The sequence below is a fragment of the Adiantum capillus-veneris genome, chromosome 10, assembly GCF_014529385.1.
Source record: "Adiantum capillus-veneris isolate H3 chromosome 10, ASM1452938v2, whole genome shotgun sequence".
NCBI classification, from domain to species: Eukaryota; Viridiplantae; Streptophyta; class Polypodiopsida; order Polypodiales; family Pteridaceae; genus Adiantum; species Adiantum capillus-veneris.
The window spans coordinates 132,582,317-132,603,761 of NC_140940.1; positions in this window are offsets into that span (position 1 = coordinate 132,582,317).

Here is a 21,445-nt window from a genome sequence, read left to right on the forward strand (position 1 = left end):
GTTATTATAACAAGGGATATGTGAGAGAGAGACCTTACGCTCCCCAAGCTCCAGTAGCTTCCCCTCAAGTTCCACCGATGCCTAGATATCAAGCAGGCAACTTACCAGGACCTGTAGGTGTAGAAAGACCACAACCGGTGTTGGGGCAACAACCACCCCTACCAGGATTATGACCAGTTGGTATAAGATACACACCAACAGTAACTGAATCAGAAGAAAAGGCTTTGGTGCCTATGTATGCATATTATGAAGATCCCAATGGATATGTGGCAAACCCTGTCTATTATCCACCGGAAGAACCCTCGACACCAGAACCATGGAGCATGATAGGGAATCAAGGACCACCAGCTGTTGCACAGGCCGCAGGAGAAGGAAGATATAGCCTAGATGAACGAACACTGATGTTCATAGCCAATGGAGGCATGGGCGGACAGAAGATAGGAGCACATGTCAAATTTCATGAAAAGTGGTTCGAGGACCTCCATTATAAGAAATTTTCACCCCATTTTTAGCTCATTCTCACTATTGACTTTGTGGAGAGAGCTTCTGCCACCTAGAGCGGATCGACCTTCCAGCAGCTTCTACGACGCGCATGACTACCCGACGAGCTCCAGACATGAGAGGTAGGCTCACCACCTTGAGCTTTTCGTGCATGTTTGTCATTATGTCGCGAAAACTAGCGTAGGGGTAACACACAAAGCGAGCGGTAGAGACCTACAAGTAGAGACGGCAGCCTAACGGCTAACCCGAAAGCAACAAGACTTCATCGGCAACTTACCCTAGTCTAGGAGACTAGTCTTGGATGGCCAAAGGCAGTAGGAAACCATTGGGAAAAAACCCTAATTCCCAGAAAACCGCAAGAGGCCACCAAAGGGGAAATCGGTGAAACGGCGACCAAATGCTACCAAAATTCATGGGTAGGAGCATCTCGACATGCTCGACAAGTCTATATGACCCGCATGACCAAAAGTGACCCGAAGCGGCACTAAACTTAAGAAACGACATCAGACACACAAAGCGTCAAATTGCACTTGCGGCCAAACCGCAAGTTCGTTTGCCACCAAACTTCACAAGCGGCTTTCCTAGACCATCAACAACCAAATCCTATGGTGGTAGACCACCACAAATCATCAAAGGTATGTAAACGCAACCACGGATTCTTCTAGAGCGACAAATTGCCAAATGGAGCTCCGGTGAAGCCAAAGTCGACGAAAACCATACGGCAAGGATCCCCAAGGGATCGGGAAGCTGAGGAGACCAACATCGAGAAATTTCATCACCAAAAAGCACTCCAAAAGTCAGAAAACGGCTCGGAGGCTCTGAAGTCCACACAGGGAGTTATACTCTATCCATTTGACTTTTTTGTTGAAATTAAGCTCAAAAGGGACTTAGGGGGGCAAAGGGCAAGCACTGGGAGCACCATCACTGAAAAAATCACCATGAGACATCCTACGCGGATGTCTCAAGGGCACTTTTTGGCACAAACTCCAACATCTTTTATCATGCACATGTTCTGAATGACATTTACAAGTCATACACCAAGTTTCATCACATTTGGACCAAGTTTGACCTCATATGCATGGAAAAAACGCAAAGTTACGGCATAGAGGCAATAATGGGACAAAGACCTACCAAATCTTGTCCAAATCCCATGAAACTTGCACAACACATTCACCAACACATCAGCAAACAATCTGTGTGGTCAGGGAGAAAAAATGATGAAATAGACATCCTACGCGTAGGATGTCTAATTGACCTTTTTGACATGCAAGGGATGTTTTATCATTCCAGATCCAATTACCTCATCATCAAGAGCCCATATGTCAAGTTTGAAGCCATTCTAATCACTTTTGACCCTCAACACCTTCAAGATACACTTTTTGAGCCCAAAAATACCTCACAGAGCCTTACAAGCATCAAATCTTGTCCAAATTCAAATCCAAGAACATGGCCATGTTCCATAGGCGAAGGACAACCCACAGAACAAGTTTCATGTCATTTTGATGAAAAAGACATCCTACGCGTAGGATGTCTCAAGCATAAATTTAGCCTTCTGTGCAAAGAATGACATCATGGGAGCCAAGACCATGGTGCAATGAGCCCATATACCAATTTTTAACCCATTTGGACATCAATTGCTACCTATGATGGACATTCTATCCAAATTGTGACCTAAAACCTGATTCAGTCCAAAAAATCAACTTTTTGGATATCCAAATTCAAATCCAAGCCTATAGCCATGTTCCATGAGCCTTACACTACCTGCATGTGAAGTATGAACCAATTCTGATGAAAAAGACATCCTACGCGTAGTATGTCTAGATGGAAATTTTTGACCCGATTTGCACTGTGAGCACATGCACAGCTTCACAAGTTCCTTTTAAGCTTTAATTTCATTATTCAAGTCATTTGGATAAGTAAAACTCAGTTTCGCAGCTAATATGGAAAAAACGCTAACTTCGGACTACTGAGTGCAACAGGATCTATGGCAGCCTCGAAGTCACCGGCAAAGAGGAAAAGAATGACCATCAAAGATTATCTGGATGAAGTGGAACCCTTTGTCATTCCAGAGGGAACACTAAAGCCCACCAGCACCTGGATACAAGAAGATTTGTTAGAGTCAAATGACCTAAAGATCTACCAAGGAGTGTTCAAAGACAATGAAGGCAATGTAATAGAGCTACCAATGCTGCCAAGAGAAATCAATGAATTTGTACAAAGCAAAATGGCCGGCTACTTGGAGAAAATTGACCTCCACAACTACTTCGAAGCAATACCAGCAGGAGTGGACATCAAAAGAGTATGGGAGTTTGTAACAAGCATCAAAGAGGATGGAGTGGCCAAGGTAACAGATTTACAAGGCAGACCATATACAGAGATCATAATCACGGAGCGGGTTGTAGCCCATGCACTAGACCTCTCTAATGAGGGGGACAGTGTAACAAAAAGAAGGGATGAAGTCAAGGTGTACAAGGAGAAAAAGGCAAATTACACCTTTGAAGACATTGCCAACCCAAAGGTGGCAATTATGAGCCAGTTGTACAACCAGTACTTCCACATGTGCACAAAGAGGCCACAGAAGTACAGGATTCCGCCAGGTGCAATTGCCACAACGTTTACTTGGGCAATGACGAAGGGCACCCCAAAGATAATCAACTATGCGGCATACATACATGACAGCTTAGTAAAGATGGGCAACAAAAAGCCAACATACATAGTGCTAGGAGAACTGATCACCAAGGTGGTTTATGGGGCACTACACGCTAAAGGAAGGTGGCTTGACCCCCCATCTCAGAATGATTGGCTGAGAATCAAAGAAGACAAGGAAGATGAGCCGCAAAGGGCACCAAGGGTGGCTACAAGATTGAAGAGACGGCTGGAGCCAGTTGAAGAGGAGCAACCCGAGCAGAAGAAAGGAAAGAAGGAGTTTTCTCAAGTGTCGACCAAAGAAACCAGGTCTCAGAAAGTGGCAAGACTCGAGAGGCTGATGGAGAGTTTCCGAGCAAAAAGAGCCCTCAAGGGTGATTTAAACGAACTCTGGAAGCCATCTCTCGAGTCTATGTCCGGATCTTCCAGAAGAGTGCAAAGAGGGACTGCTTTGAAGATTATATCAAGAATTTCGAGATTCTTGATGCTGCAGCGGAAAACATTCCCCATGTCCCTTTCACCGAGGAGGAAGTGGAGCAGATAAGGCAGACACTACTAGATGAACAAGAAAGCCAAGAAAGAAAAAGAAAAACAAAAGCATACAGGGACTTAAAGTGCAAACCGGCAGCTTTACCAGATAGCCCTAAACCTAGCCCACAACCATCTCCACCGCCCTCACCACCTCCCAACAGCCCTCCACCAGAAGATAAGGAGACTGAGGACAAACAAGATGAAAGGCAAGCTGAGGAGCAAGAGCAAAGGCAGGAACGTGAGCCAAAGGAAGAGGCCAAGCCTGAGTCTAAGCAAAAAGGATTAGATGAGGCCTACTATGCATTTTTGGACCTGCTAGCTGCAGGCTATACAAAGGAAGAAGCCGCCACAGTTGCATTCGACTTGGTGAGGACAGGGCATAAGGAACAGATGCAAGGCATCCAGCTAGTGGAGCTAAAATAAATTGCTACCAACACGGTAGACCTGCACCCGCCCTCCAATGACTGGGACATGGTGATGACAAAGCTAGCCAGATTGAGGGCACAATCCATGGCTTCAGAGAAAGAAATGACAACTCTCAAAGCCATTGAAGAATAGATCAAAAAGGAAGTAGATTCTCTGCAAACACAAAGCCAAAGGCAAAAAGAGAGAGAAGATGACCTGCAGGCTAGCTTGGCAACGGCTCTACAAAACTGCCAAGCAATGGAAGAAGCAAACGAGGCAGCAGAAAAAAGAATACAAGCAGCTGAAGAAGAGTGTCTACAGCTCAGCAAGTCATTGCGAGATGCTGAAAGAGAAAGAGATAATCTGGCACTACAGCTGGCCGAAGAGTCGAAAGAAGTAGAGGCCATGAGAAATGCCAAGGAAAAAGCAGAGATAGAACAAGAAGCAAGCCTAGATGAAGTCCTTGAGCTCAAGGACCAATTAAAAGTCAAAGATCAAACCATCCAGAGGCTACGAGCATCACCTGCTAGAGTCAGAGCTACGAGCTCGACTCAAATCATTTCCGAGAGTCAACTATATGAAGAGCAAATGCAGGAACTTCAGAAGGAGCTGACTCTCGAGAAAAAGCAAAGGTTAATGATGGCTGAAGGTTCTATCGTAATGCAAACAAGAATGGAGGAGGGCCAAAAAGCCCTGCAAGAAGAAGTGGAAAGCATAAAGAAAAAGCTCGAGGAGGCGGAAAGAGTAAACGCTGAACTTAATGACCTTCTCGTGAATATGGACGGAGAAGCTGAAGCGGAAAACCAAACACTCCTCAGGCAAATTGAGGAGTTGAAAGGCCAGCAAGGAGGAGAGGCAGAAAGCTCAGGGCCAGCCGCCAATGAGGGCATCGACCTCGAAAATGTGGCAGATCCTGTGGACACACACATGCAAGAGGAAAGCATAGCAGGATCCTCTCAAGAGCCACAGGATCTAACACAAGAAGAGGAGGAAAAATTGTGTAAGGCAATAGAGGAAGAGCTAAGAGAAAGCACAAAGGAAGCCTTGGAATGGGAGCAGAGGGTCTTCAAATCTATGACAATTCAGAAGATTGACGCCAGCAATCTCAGGCGCAAGTGGCTTCAACCCTCTCTCCCAATATCCATTGCTGAAATATGAGGCAGCAACAATAAACAAGCGGATCAGAGAAGAGCCAACGGAACCTCTCTACAATGCACACACCTCAAATCCAAAAGGAGTTAAGCTTATAGTGGATTCTCAGCCAAAGTGGAGAAAGGCTTGGCTTACCAAGTACCCACAATACCTAATCCACTTGGTAGAGGCACCTAAAGATATCAAAGACAATCTCAGCTTATGTCCCCTACCAAGGGTTAGGACGTGGAAGGCACAACAAATTTTGCAAAGAAGCCAACCCACTTCGTTGAATTACCCAAAGCTGTAGGGCGTGAAGGCAGGTGAGAGAATAAGGGTCCAATACATGGTGAAAACCCTAACGGGAGCCATAAAGTTGTTCACTGGCTCACCTGATCTTACGTGCATTATGATAAGGAAGATTTGCAGAACCATCTTAGCAGTGTTCGAGACCTTCAAGCCAGGCCAGGTGACCGACAACATATTCTTCTTCCACGATACATAGAGATGTGCTTATGATCTGTCAGGTCACCCTTCCACGGAGGTGATACATGCGCTGTATCAAAGAATCATGTTTCTACCATCCTATCACCTCCAGGCTTTTGAAGAAGCATTCTATATGGGGTTCTTCACCATGAATATAGATATCTTTGGCCCAACAATGCTAAACCTACATGCCAGGTACGAATCACTGCTAAAGATGCGAGAAACGATCAGATGAAGCAGCAGATCAAGGCCATGTCGAGGACAACATGAACAAGGAGGGGGGGGGATGTTAGAAGCTGGACACACCCCACGACATCTAACTACTCGGAGGACTATTATTTTTGTAATTATTCATTCAGTGAGGAAAACCCAATTTTTCACCTCGTAAAAATTGGGACTTACAGAAGTTTCCAGATTGTATCCCAGTTTTGATAGTTAGATTGAGTAGATGGTTGATTTTGGAACTTTAGGGTTTGAGAAGTTGTAAGGTATATATACCACTTTTTTGACCTTAATGAAGGACCTTTTGTCATTTTAAAAACAAGTTGGAAGTCTGTGAGTGAGTGTATTGTGTACGAGAGAGAGTGTGTGAGCTTCATCTTGACGCTATGTGTGCTCCGGTGGTCGGAATCGAGTGCGGAGAAATACAGCGTGTTGCCCCCGACTAGAGCTACGCGCCAATACCAACATTGCGCGCGTACAGTCCGGCTTTGCGATCTCCTTCTACGAGCTTCATCGGTTGTTTGGGTGAGCATACGTTGTCCGATTTTGCATTGCAGCATATCCACGCATTCACATTGAGTAGAACGACACATTAGGCATTTTAGATTTCAAAAACCAAGACCTGCAGATTTTGGCCAGACATCCTACGTGTTTCCGCACCGGGTGTTTTGGGTCGGGATTTTGGTTCATAGACCTTAGGGAGAGTGACCTATTGGTATTAATAGGGTCTCCTTCAAGTTCTATGGTGTTTCGAGATTGTTTGATGGGTGTTCGGCTCTAAAAAGCATTGTAGGAAGTTTCCTCTCTTGCACTCTTGAAGGCTGTGACTTAGACAATTGGTAGAGACCTCTGTAGGAATTAGTTACGAGTCGGTCGAGTGTAGGTTGACACCTTATACTTGCTTCCACGCGCCTGCAGGTCGAGCTTCGTCCTTAGCTGAAATTACATGTTAGGTAAGTTCTCGCTGTGCTGACGTCCGTCACGGCGTATCCGTCCAACAGCTTCACTTGCTCTACTGGAGATCTTCCCAAAGGCTTGGGATTCTAAGCGATTCGGAGTTATGGCAACCTCCCTCCCTGCTCTATTTAAAGGTGAGGGCGCATCTCTGCCCCTCACTTAGTTTTGGTTGTGGTTGTTGGCTTGAAACTTGCTACTACGTGTCTGTTACAAAAGATGGATCTCTCCACTCAAGTTACTCAGGTCGGTCCTTGCTATTTCTTGCTTTACTTTTTTGCACACTTAGGTCTCCTTCCGCTTGAAAGGAGGATGTTGTATTTGATTTATTGGTGGTCTCCTCCTACAAATTTGTATAAAACCAAGCATGGGTTTTTTTCTGCGTTGTTTGCTTACCAAATGTTGCATTTAATCTACTGTGTATGGTTTTGTCCACCCTATGGCCAATAGCCGCTGCATATGGATGATTAAGGATATATATTTTTTGCCCTGGTAACTAGTACATTTTTGGGTTATTTCTTGTCTTGCTTGCTAATCTCTATTGAAGGTTGGCCGGGTCTGGTTCCCTTCTATGGCTGTATGCCAGGTCTGTATATTTTGGAGAAAAAAGAAGAAAGGGTGTGGGGTGCACTACCCTCTGAACAATGGCTTTTTTTCTTGTTCTGCCAATTTAACTACTGTCACATTGTTGGTACTATTGATGCTTCATTACAATGGTTTTGGCTCAATAACTGGTTGATTATTAATGGTAAGAATGGAGAATTAAAAAGGGGGGTTGCTTTATGTTTACACTGGCTCTTGAAAGAGGCTTTTTCTGTAGCTTTACTGAGCTTGGCATTTATTCAATTGGCTGATACCAAGATTTCCTTGTGGGTTCATTGAGCATTTAAAATGCTGCGGATTTTTTAACTTGATACAGTTTTCTCATACATAGAGTATGATCAAAATATTGCCTTGACTGGCCTTGAGTATTGGGTTGCCACTGATACTTACATCGGCTGGAAGTCTTTTACTGCACACTAATCATGATTGGGTTGTTTCGGGCAGCGCACTATTTTAGTTTATTTTGTTAAAAAATATACATGGGACACTAAGGAGTGTATGCCTCGCTTTACATTTTGGCAGCTCTTGGTATCCACATTGGTAAGATGAGGTTTGACATTTCAGCTTTTTTGCATTTACTCGGGCAGGTGTTGATCCCACTATAGCCATGGTTATTGGCACTTTAAACATGGTATATCTTTTTTTGTTAGAAGCAAAGCCTGGCTTTTTTGCTTAGATCCTTGCTTCTTGGATTACTTAAAGAAATACATGATATACGATACAACAAATTGAAGGATGAATTGCAGTCCATTCACTAAAATTGATATCTAATCTTAAAAACAAGCCTTATAGCTTGTTACTTCAAAAACCATAAATGTAATTTCGTTTCTAAGAAAAATGATACTTTCAATAGGAAAGGGGTGTTTCAGACACTTGCATTAGAAGGGGTGTTGGTCTTATAATCAATTTGCATATATAAAAAAACTTTGGAGTAAAGAAATATATATGTTTTCAAAAAATACTATTGACTTAGCTTGTAAAATTAAAAAAAGTTTGTAAGGTGGACATGGATAACAACTGCTATGGTCCATTGATACCTGTAATACACATCCAAAGCTAACTGAATTGTTGTCTTGTTTGGATGGATGTAGGTAAGGACTCTATCTTATCTTGGAAGGTTTTTTTACTTTGGCAGCCTATTATACTCTGGATGGAACACTCACTTATGACTTGGGAAGTCCCTTTACTATCTGCATACTGAAAGGGGATCTCGTTCCTACAAACATTGTACTTAAATGATTCTAATATTGAGTTGTTTTTGTACTTATCTATTTCTAATTTCATTGCCAACTGTCTTTTGAATGTAAAAATTCAATTATGTTTTATTATCTAAGATTTAACAGCTACACACACATCCTATACATAAGGTTTTTCTTTCCAAGAGAAACCAGGATGCTGGCTTTGGAAATTTTCTTCGAAATTGAGTTCTAAGTTGGACCCACAGTACGTAATCCCTTGAGCGGTTGACTAGTGTTAGGTGGTCCTTTTTAGACTCTTTTTCTGGTCCCTTGCTCACTGCTACTATAGTCTTTGACTTTGCCGGTTGAAGGTTTGTAGGCCCAAAAAATTACAGTTACTGTTTCTACCTTTATGTATGTTTACACTGTTCCCTTTTCAGGATTGGTTACCCTATAATCATGCAAAGATATCAAACAGATTAAGCTATACCTTAAGGACCGTAAACCAAAGATGCTTTGGCAGTTAGAACTATACCCTTTCTCTCTAGGAAGGCCAAAGATTGTATTACTTACTATGATAAGTATAAGTTAACCTCACCTCACTTTTTTGAAATATTGCAGACTATTGCTCTCTCTCAAGGATTGAAATTGTCCTCGAAGCCCCTCTCAGTGGCCACTTTCCTTATACTCAGATGTATTAGCAGCTTGGATGCTTCTCAAGTAATTTAATATTCGGCTCTTACCTCTGACAAGAAATTATATGTTTTACATATGCTGTCTTTTAATGATTGGGTCAAAATTTTGGTAACTTTGGATAAAGACTCCATGGAAGGAGTGAATTTAATTACCCATTACATTGCCTAGCTTCCTCTATCATCCTCACAATATCAGCAAGAGCTTGCCCTATTTTCCTCCTCTGGTGTTGATTTGTCTAACTTTCTTAGGAAGTTATGTGGGCTCAAATCCTCTTTTGTCTGTGCACCGGCTACTCCATCTATTCCATGTATCTTTTGTTGGGATAGTGCAGCCCTTGAAGCAGTTAAGGAATTTCAGAGTAATCTTTGCTCCCTCAATGACTCAAACCTCCAAGAGATGGTGCCTGAAATTTCCAAAGTTTTTCATGTCTTGCCTGTGAGACAAATTGAAATTGAATCCCTCGGGATTGACCATCAGCTTTGGGTCCTGCCCAACAAAGCTTTCTTAGCACCTATTTTAAGTGAAACTTGGGTATACCTTGCTAACCTCCCTGCCTCTACTGTGGAAGATTACAGACTCAAGATTCTAAAAGGAGGGCAATTTTTGGACAAAGGTGAGCTCATCAAAGCACCCTTCAATCTCAATCTCATTGACCACTCCAAGTGCCCCTCCAATACAGACCTGTACATCCGTACCAAAGGAAACATGGAATTTGTCAAGAGTAACCCTGATTTTTACACTGAATCTGATGCATGGTTTTTAGGACCCCTTCTGAAGATGCAATAAAGGCACAGTCAGTTGTTGGGGAGATGTCCAAGGGATCTCGAAAGAGAAGAAAAATCTACTTCACAAGCACCAAAGAGTAAAAAGTGCCATGGACAGAAGATACGTGGGAACGAGCTCTTATGCATGCCTACAACCTATATCTTACAGAATAGCCCATTCTAGGTGTGAATTTCTAGTGAAATTTACACGAGGATGTTCGTGTGGACTCACAGCACAGCATACTCCGTTTTCACTTTTTTACCGACAGTAAATATTTTTTACCACAGTAAATATTTTTTACCTACAGTAAATATTTTAACCTACATGGTAAATACAAATCACTTTTTACCTACATTAATTTTTTTACCCATGGTAAATATTTTTTACTGCACCATAAGTATTTGGTAGGTAACAGTTCATTGTTACTAGAAACAGTGATTGGGCATCAACAATGCAGTTACAGGAGGAGAAAAGGGGAAAATCTTATGGTAAAGGTGAGTCAACAGGGATAAAGACTTTTGAGTTGAAAAGAGACATGCTGATTTTTTCAAAGAACACATGTCAAAAGAAGCCATGGTTGAGGATTTTTTGAGAATTTGATATTCAGGAGGACCCAGCAGGTCCCCCCCTGACATGTGCAGAACCTCCAGTTTCAACAGCCACCTTACCTGCTCTTAAATGCTGGTCAAGGCCTTATCCCCATGTGTCACAATCAGAAAAATTAGCATTTATCCTCCCCTCTCACATCACTCTAGAGAATATCTTGATGGTGACATAGCAGGTGACCTCAATCTGTTGACCACCCTAAGCAAAAAGTAACCCCAATCCGCGGATTTAAGCATGTTTATCCCTAATCCTAAACCCTCTCAGAAACCTATATAAGGAGGCCTTCTCTCACTCAAAACAAACACTTCACCCACTTCACCAAGCAATGAAGCTATGACGACATTGCTCACAACAAGGAGCTATGGATGGAGCTCTACTCTCTTTCCCTCTCTCTCTCTCCCTCTAGTATGCTACATTACTAGCCCTAAAACCTAAATAAGGAGTCTTCTCTCAAGCTCCATGGCCACCATCCTCCCCATCATTCTCTAAGGTATTGATGTGTTGCTAGTAGGATCATACCCACTTGCTGGGTTGATTGTTTTTGACAAGGGATTATGCCACCCTTGGCTTGCTTCTCTATACCCTTGTTATGTATGATCAGATGCCGTTGTATTGTTAAGCTGATGTCTTGTGTATATATATGCTACATAAGGTCCCTAAGCTTCGTTTCTATGTGTTTTGCCATATGTTTTGATGCCATCATAATGCCAGAAGTCTCACTTGCCTATGTGCACTATGTGTGAGGTCTCTAAACCTCTTAATTTAGGGTGGTGCCCCCTTTGTTTTGTTCTTTGCTTGTTTGCATGAAGCGTGGTTTGTGGAGTGTGCACGAGTACAAAGGCCACCCGATTGCACTGCTCTTTTTCCCGCCATCATTTTGGTGCCCCCACTGAGGAGGGCTACACAGACCTTCAGTCCACAAGCAATGAAGATGTGCAATCTACAACATGGACGAATGGCGTGAGGAGTTTGCAAATTGGAGAACAGAAGAGGGGGAGGGTTTAGAGGCCTTAAAAGTTTTCATCGAGGTCTTGTTACCAGGTTGGAGTGTCATTGAAATTCAAGAAGTAAGTTCTTCTACATGCCTTGTTCGTGATCGTTGCCAACGAAGGAGAGTGAGAAGAAGAGCTTGATATACCTCTCGTCTCAACCTATGAGTGCTCCAGAAACCTCCAACGCACACGAGCTTGAAATATTCTACATCAACATACACGAAGGTACTGTGACACACATTAAGGGAAGAGAAAGCATCACCAGACCTCTCTTTCCTGAGGAGCCGACTAAGAGGAGGAAGATCACCTCTACACCTAAGTGGCCCAAGGCCGCAGCGCGTGCTCAAGCGTAAGGTAATATTTGGCTTAATCTCATTAATAAGGGATTACATGACCACTACAGGCAAGAAAAAGGCTAGTGAGCAACCAACTTCAACCTCCAACTTGCAACCACGACTCTCACCCCTAAATCCTCCTGAAGCAAAGAGGCGAAGGCTTGCCTACAAGATTGCCGCCCGTCTGCGAGTGCTCCCAGTGCACTTTGTGAATCCAGACACCACCAATCCCAAGCCAACCTCCTGTCCGCGTGAAGATCACTTTGGATATTGTCCAAAGTGCTTTGGAGACCGGGTGAAAAGCCTCCCTGCCCTACCTTTGCTGCTAATTTTCAAGAAGTTATCTCAATCTAAGGAAACTATCTTAGTTGATGATGTGCTGCACATTAATGGTGTCACTTTCATTCGTCATGCTGATTATGGTAATAGCATCCAATTGTTGCTTGCTAAAAGGCTCAGCATTGTACAAAGTGTTGCCATCACGCCTTACGTCTTCACAGATGCATCAGGAAGAGTCGAAGTGATCCGAGGTGCTGACCTTCTGTGGCTGATCAGGCTCATTGGTCCCAAGGTGGTGCAACTAAGCTAGGCTCTTGTGTGTAAGTATGGATGCCAGTAATGAGAATGATGATCCCCGCATGTTTCGTTTCCATTTTGTGCGTCATATCTGTGTGAATATTTGTATTGATAGAAAAATCTTTTATCAGCAAAGAATAGCCCTGTTGTTTGGAGCCGAGAGACTTGGGGAAATCTTGCGCTCTCCTCATCCTGTCATTCTACCCTTACTAGACTATTACCATTCCTTTGATGTGTCGATCTTCATCCTATTTTGAGCTAAGTTGTGCTAAAGCTCCAAATTGTAATTACCATACTCTATTTTAAAATAAATTGGAGCTGTTTGTGTAATTGTTTACTCTCTCACTTATGGCCTTTCCTAATTTTTATGGTAAGCCTGGGGAGGTTGCTCCAGACTTTTTGGATAATTTGGAAATGGCCTTTCTGGTATCGGGAAGGGATGACGAAGCTACTAAGTTAAGGGCCTTTCCTTTGGTCTTGAGGGAAGGTGCAAAATTATGGTATCAAACTTTGGCACCTGAAGAAAGAAGAGACTAGGAGTCCTTAAAGATGGCCTTCATCGAAGAATTTCGCCGCCATGAGCCTCCAGAGGAGATATGGAGCCAAACATCACCCAATGACTATAGAAGCTATGAAGGAAAGTTTTCCAACCTGTGGGAGAAATGGTGTGCATCACTAGGTGAAGGAGAAAGGGCGCCAGAATGCCTAAAGAAGGACTGTTTCCTGGCAGGGCTTTACCCCATCCTTCGAGAAAAGGTAAAAGGTAAATTCCCAGATACCTTTGATAAAGCTATGACTTATGCAAGGGAGAAGAATAGGAAGTTAAAATTCCAAGCTCAACTACAAGGGGGAATGGAGCCTCCACCGCTAGCTCAACCTACAGCAAGGGTAGTAGCAGGGACAGGAGCAACAGACCAAGAGTCCTCTCAACAAGAATTACTTCAACAAATCACCAATCAACTAGAGAGCCTGTCCATCAATCTGGTTCAAGGTGTAAGGGCTCCCCAGCCAGGAAATGAACAAAATAGACAAGAAGGACAAAGGCAAGCACGTGAGTACATTTGCTACAACTGTGGAGAGGTAGGTCACGGCATGTATTATTGCCCCCATCCACGACGCTATCAAGGAAATGGTAATCAAAGACGGCCTCCTCGCCAGCAAGTCACTCCTCCTCGAGCTAGGCCACTAAATGGACAAAATGCACACGTGGCTCCACCAATCCAAATATTGAGACCCCCTCCTCCACCACCACAAGCACCAACAGAGATCCCTCCACTACCATCGGGAGGGGAGGACAAGGCTGTCTGTGTCATAAGTCTTGACAATGGTAAGGATAAAGGGAAAGAAAAAATGGAGGAAGCTGTTGCCATGCCAATAAAGAGAGTTAGGAGACAAAGAACTGATGAAATGGAGGCTTCAGAGCCGGATAAAGGAAATGAGGGTTCCTCCCAAGTGATAGGAGACAAGAAAAGGAAGAGTAGGTCAAGGAGGCACATAGGAGTAGAAGACTTTCCACTTGGGGTAGGATCCATACCTTACGACCTGGTAGCAGATGTGAGTAAGCAAGGACCAAAGATTTCATGGCAGAAACTCCTCCACCTTTCCCCAAAGATGCGTAGAACCTGATCTAAGATGGTAAGCACCAGGAGGGCTAAGGCAAAGTCAGTTGGGACTATTAGTGCAAGAGGCATGAAGGATATCGTGCCAGTCATTGATGCAGAGATTAAGAGTCAGCGAGTCTCCAATGTGTATGTAGATGGTGGAGCCGAGATTTGTGTTATGACAGAGAAATTAATGCACAGGTTGGGTTTGGAAGTAAACGAGCAAACTTCCTTACAAGCTAAGATGGCAAATAATGTAAGGGTGGCTTGTGTGGGAAAGGTTAATGGAGTGAAGGTTTCAGCTTTTGGTGTGGCAATCTCAATTGATGCTTATGTGATCCCAACTAAGGGGGAGGGCTATCCGCTAATCCTTGGAAGACCTTGGCTTATGGCTATGAGAGCTAGGCAAGATTGGGAGACAGGTCCCCTTGAGTTGTGACCAAATCATAAGGTAGGTGGCAAGCAACAAAAAATTGTGTATGACATGAAGCAGGGTAGACAACAAGACCTAGAGATGGAGACTTCTATGGATGAATGGAGCACAAGCAGTTGCTCTTCATCTGAGGATGAGTCATCTGAGGAGGATGCTAGCTCTTTGGAAGTTATGGGTATAATACTGTGAAACCCAGAAGGAGAAGGTGGTCAACTCAAAGCTATGCGAAAAGTGTCCCAACTTTCTGGCAACGTGATCAACAGGAACATAGCTCTAATAGGTTCATCAAACTTGACACCTTGAGCTGACAACTGACTATAGATTGTGTTGAATTCATTCAGATGATTGGACATAGGTGTCCCTTCTTTCATCTTCAAGTCAACAAGCTTCTTAAGCCAGTATACCTGTGAAGCTGCACTCTGCTTCTCATAAAGATCACTCAGCTTTAACCATGCTTGATAAGCCGACATCTCGTCTGCTACATTGAAGTAAACGCTTTCTGCCAAAGTCAGCATAATGGTAGAAAGTGCCAATTCATCCATTTCGCTCCATTCATCTTCGTCCATATCTTCTGGTTTTATCTCCTTGAGCTTTATAGGTTTTATCTGCTTCTTTTGTACCAACACGTGCCAAATCTGCTTCTTCCACAATGGGAAATTGGTTCCATCCAGCTTCTTGATACTGTAAAGAGCAGTGTCCTGTGATCCAGCCATAGCTACACTTCACAGTAGTTTACTTTCCTGGGAAAAGTTCGACAAAGTTTCCCCTGTAAACTGACCTCTGAACCAATATCAACCTGTCAAATGAACCAAGAGAGCTTCAGATTCTGCATAAATTTTGGCAGAGTCTCCTTTGTAAAATGGCTCTGGTTTACTCAAAAAACAAACCAAAAAACAGCTCAAAAACACTGTCTCTCTGACACTGTAAGCTCTGGGTAAACCTGTCCTGCACATGTACTGTCTCTGACTGTTCTGTCACTGTCCTGTAAGCATAGACTGCGACAATGCCTCAATGGCAGTAAAGAAAAGATGCAATCCCAACTGTCTAACTCACAGTCAATACATCCTAGCTGCCTATCTAAGGGTGCTCGAGGGATCGCTCCAAGACCTGTATCACCGAAAGGATCTCAACATTCGAGAATCCCCCAGCTCAATAAAACCTCACTCGACCCTCAACAAAGGCTGCAGTAAATCTGACAGTACATAGACTTCCCACAAAGTCATACATCCACAAATTTCCCACTGTATGTTGTAACCGCTGCGGCGGTTGTTTGCTGCGTGACTCACAGCCAGCAAACCCTCAACAGACATACATCATCTCTGACAATACATCCCATGTGGAAGTACCTGCAATGTCAGGATGAAATCTGGAATATCAAGCAGCAAACACAAGCTACCTGATGAACTAGTGGATGTCGCCTACAGTCTGTGTGTAGATGCGCCCTTGTCATATGTGACACGCCTCCAAGAACTGTGAGCCATCCTTCGATGTGTAGATAGCCACAAATTACCACTCTGGGAGTGTCGATATCCTCAGCACCTGCAGTCGTAAGCCGAAAACCCCAAATTTGTAGAGTCGGATCTACACCCGCCGAGACCACGTAGTCGAAAATGGCCTGCGCAGACCTTTGTCGAAGCCGAACGGTGGCCGAGTTGACCTTAGAATATAATTCTGAGCACACCAAACCCTACGGGTGCTCCCACAAGAATTGGGGCCGTGTCTTTTTCTGTCGAATTTCACTCTAATCTGAGTTGGTGACTCTAGCCTCCTGCAGTGATGCCCCGAGCCTCGATCTGAGCTCTGATACCAGTTGAAGGAGTACGAGCGGAAGTGCGACGCGAGAGAGAGTGCGAGAAGAAGAGCACGACGATATGGTGAAATCGCTCTACTGCAATGTGTAGAGCATAGTGAGTTCTTATTAGGTTTTTACAAAAGAATATGTGTACATACCTGGCGGCCCGCCCACTTACCTGGGCGACCACATTGGGCTTTATACCCCAACAATACACACACGGGGCAACTTTACTAATTCTTGATATTTTTGTCTCTTATTAAAAGAGAGCTTCAGAATTTAAGTCTTCTCTATGGGAAATTTTTGGAGCCTGAAAAGGCAATGGCTAGAAAAGAATACAGATACTCCACCTCACTTGAGGGAGTGCCTGAGCTCACTTACCTCCTAGGTTTTGCTAAACCACCTCCTATGGGTAATAGTACCGGGTTTTAGCCCATCGCAACACTTGAGTACTTTCTACCTTGGGTAAAACCCTACCGTGATTACTCTGGCTACCTCCTCATGGCACCGCGCAGGCGGCTTCACTTGCTCTACTGGAGATATTCCCAAAGGCCCGGGGTTCTGAGTGATTCGGAGTTATGGTGACCTCCCTCCCTGCTCTATTTAAAGGTGAGGGCGCATCTCTACCCCTCACTTAGTTTTGGTTGTGGTTGTTGGCTTGAAACTTGCTACTGCGTGTCTGTTACAAAATATGGAGCTCTCCACTCAAGTTACTCAGGTTGGTCCCTGCTATTTCTTGCTTTACTTTTTTGCACACTTAGGTCTCCTTCCGCTTGAAAGGAGGATGTTGTATTTGATTTTATTGGTGGTCTTCTCCTACAAATTTGTATAAAACCAGGCATGGGTTTTTTTCTGCGTTGTTTGCTTACCAAATGTTGCATTTAATCTACTGTGTATGGTTTTGTCCACCCTCTTGCCAGTAGCCGCTGCATATGGATGATTAAGGATTTATTTTTTTTTTTGCCCTGGTAACTAGTACATTTTTGGGTTATTTCTTGTCTTGCTTGCTAATCTCTGTTGTGCAGGTTGGCCGGGTTTGGTGCCCTATCTATGACTCTGTGCCGGGTCTGTATATTTTGGAGAAAAAAGAAGAAAGGGTGTGGGGTGCACTACCCGCTGAACAATGGCTTTTTTTCTTGTTTTGCCGATTTAACTACTGTCACATTGTTAGTACTACTGATGCTTCATTACAATGGTTTTGGCTCGATAACTGGTTGATTATTAATGGTAAGAATGGAGAGTTAAAAAGGGGGACTGCTTTATGTTTACACTAGCTCTTGAAAGAGGCTTTTTATGCAGCTATACTGAGCCTAGCATTTATTCAATTGGCTGATACCGAGACTGCCTTGTGGGTTCACTGAGCATTTAAAATGTTGCGGATTTTTTAACTTGATACAGTTTTCTCATACATTTTTAGAGTATGATCAAAATATTGCCTTGATTGGCCTTGAGTATTGGGTTGCCACTGATACTTACATGGGTTGGAAGTCTTTTAGTGCTCACTAATCATGATTAGGTTGGTTCACATATGGATGGTGATATTTTGCGTTTCGGGCAGCGCACTGTTTTAGTTTATTTTGTTAAAAAATATACATGGGACACTAAGGAGTGTATGCCAGGCTTTAAATTTTGGCAACTCTTGGTATCTACATTGGTAAGATGAGGTTTGACATTTCAGCTTTTTTGCATTTACTTGGGCAGGTGTTGATCCAACTATAGCCATGGTTATTGGCACTTTAAACATGGTATATCTTTTTTCTAGCTTTTTTGCTTAGATCCTTGCTTCTTGGATTACTTAAAGAAATACATGATATACGATACAACAAAATTGAAGGATGAATTACATTCCATTCACTAAAATTGATATCTAATCTTAAAAACAAGCCTTATAGCTTGTTACTTCAAAAACCTTAAATGTAATTTCGTTTCTAAGAAAAATGATACTTTCAATAGGAAAGGGATGTTTCAGACACTTGCATTAGAAGGGGTGTTGGTCTTATAATCAATTTGCATATATAAAAAAACTTTGGAATAAAGAAATATATATGTTTTCAAAAAATACTATGGACTTAGCTTGTAAAGGTAAAAAAAGTTTGTAAGGTGGACATGGATAACAACTGGTATGGTCCATTGATAACTGTAATACACATCCAAGGCTAACTAAATTGTTGTCTTGTTTGGATGGATGCAGGTAAGGACTCTATCTTATCTTGGAAGGTTTTTTTGACTTTGGCAAGCTATCATACGCTGGATGGAACACTCACTTATGACTTGGGAAGTCCTTTACTATCTGCATACTAAAAGGGGATCTCTTTCCTACAAACATTGTACTTAAATGATTCTAATACTGAGTTGTTTTTGTACTTATCTATTCCTTGTTCTATTGTCAGCTGTCTTTTGAATGTAAAAATTCAATTATGTCTTATTATCTAAGATTTAACAGCTACACACACACACACACACTATACGTACATGACATCCACAATAAATCGCTAGAATCCCATCACTGAATAATTGAACTCGTTGCACTTCATGAATGTAATGTAAATGTGAAAGGCCTCCGTGCAACGCTCCAACACATGAGCGAATGATGGTATGTTGATTATGTCTTTGACACACACACACACACACACACACACACACACACACACACACACACACACATAGAGACAATGGGTCCCTCCCTCCCTGTCTCTCTCTCTCATACACACACATATACATACAAACGAAACACGAGCATGTGTGTACAACTGCTAAGCTTTGAGCACCAAGATCAAGATCATTCAGGACATGGAAGGTTCATGCAAGCTTGCAAAGCCTCGGGACTATTTGACACCCCCATTGTCAGGTGGGATCGACGGTCCACGATCTTAGGAAGATGTGGACCGTTCGTTTATTCTCAAGAAGCAAAAGATTTCGACCGGGTTGAGCCTTCGCAACTTGAACCACTAACTACCACATCGGAGTCTATGAATCTTCCACTAAGCTATCGCGCGTCACTTGAAATGGAGGTGAGAACGTAAAATGATATAGCAAAAATGACAAGGTGAGGATCACATAGTATTCACTTAGAGATCGGTTTAGGATGATTGGGGTCACACATTGATCACTTTGAAATAGGTGGATTCACAAGGTGATCATATCTCGATTGGGATTCGCGCGGGGATCACTTGTTGATGTTCACATTGAGTTTACTTGGGATTCAATTCTACTTGGGACATCGCAAAACCAATCTGTTTACCTTCAATTCATAGGGACAATTGATCCTACCCGACAGAACGGGTGTCAAATAATCACGAGGCTTACAAAGGGAGGAGTTCTTTATGGCCTTCAAAATGCAAAGTAAAGCCACCCTTCAAATATTTTTTAAAAACAAAACTAGTGAGTGGTCACCCTTCAAATTTCAATTCAAAGCTGGAGTAAAACTACATGGCCTTCCCAAGGACTCTAAATATTATGAATATAGATAAGAGTACTTTTTGACTTTACATTGCCTCACTCAAAAGTCTTTGTGTTCTTATTTTCTACCATGTTAGTACTTACCTTTCACTTTTGCACTTTAAATTAAGTGTTCCTTAAGGTTTTCTTTGAAATGAAGCAGTGAATGACACATGGAGGGTCTCTCCTTCCTTGAAAATTTAGGCTGCTTCATATATAGTATAGATATAAATGCATTTTAAATCTTTTTTTTTTTTTGCAAAACTCACAATTGTGAGCGGATAGTATTAAGAACATAAATATACACCAATCCTCGAGCTCAGACCGAGCCTTGAGGGTCACAGAATTACAAGTTATCTGCTTGGCAGAGAGACCACTCCTACTCCTCGGCTTTACTTATTACAAGATGTTATGTATTGTTCTAGACCAGTCTTTTGAGGCTTGTTTGCCTCTGATCATGTGGATCATCATGTTAAGTATGGAGCCTGATTTACCCTCGTAATTTTCAGTGGTAAAAGCACACATTTGTAAGGCCCCCATTATGAGGAGAAGCCATCGTGCGTAAAGGAAAATCACTCACCGGAAACCAAAATTTTCACGGACAAGAATTAGGGGCAACTTTAAAGGCCTCGGGGGCGGAGCCCCCCGAGACTTTTTTTTCGCCGGAATATTCTTTTTCGCCGGAATATTATGGTCGGACGGCGGCCGGAAAGTGGTCGGAAAACAACTGGTCGGTTGGCCGGTGGCCGGTAGTCAATGGCCGATGGCCGGTGGTCGGAAGTCAATGGCCGGTGGCCAGTAGCTGAATTCAATGGCCGGTGGCCGAATTCAAAAGCGGACTTGTCTTCTCAAGGGCGGCCACACATGGGCGGATTGGAGGGTCCGATTTGGACTTATTCGCACAAGGGCGGCTACACATGGCTGTCTCTCATAAGAGAGGGCAGCCCTTTTGGCCTATAAAAGGAGGCCATTTCTACACACATTTCATAGTGTGAAGTTGATGCAACAATGTGAGTGTGAGGTGGTGAGAGTGAAGCAAAGCGGGAGCTCCATTAAGGGTATAATCCCTTTGTAAACTACTTCTTGTTTTGAATTACTAAAGCCATTGAGTGGCTGCTTTCCCGTGGACGTAGCCCACATTGGGTGAACCACGTATATCGTGTGTACTCTCTCTCTCTCTCTCTCTACTCTATAATCTCGTGTATATAAATCCGTCTCTCTCCATTAAGTAATCTACTCAATTATCTATTTAGCTACGTCTTATTTCCTAACACATCACTCTTCTCTCTTGCATGATTTCACAAAAGCTTGCCACAGCTAGATCCCCCTCAAACACGCGGCGGTTCCTTGCTTGCCAAAAATGGTGCAAGAAGTAGTACCTGATTATTTGAGTGCAGACGAGAAGAGCAGGACTTCCCATCCTGTTACTACCAAAGAACATATCATTCTTGAAGAACTTAATTTTTCATGTCCTTTGAATCCACTTGCATATTTTCCTAGCCATGCCCCTGATTGCATAGCATCCCATGAAAAGGTGGGCTAGGTCTTCACTGG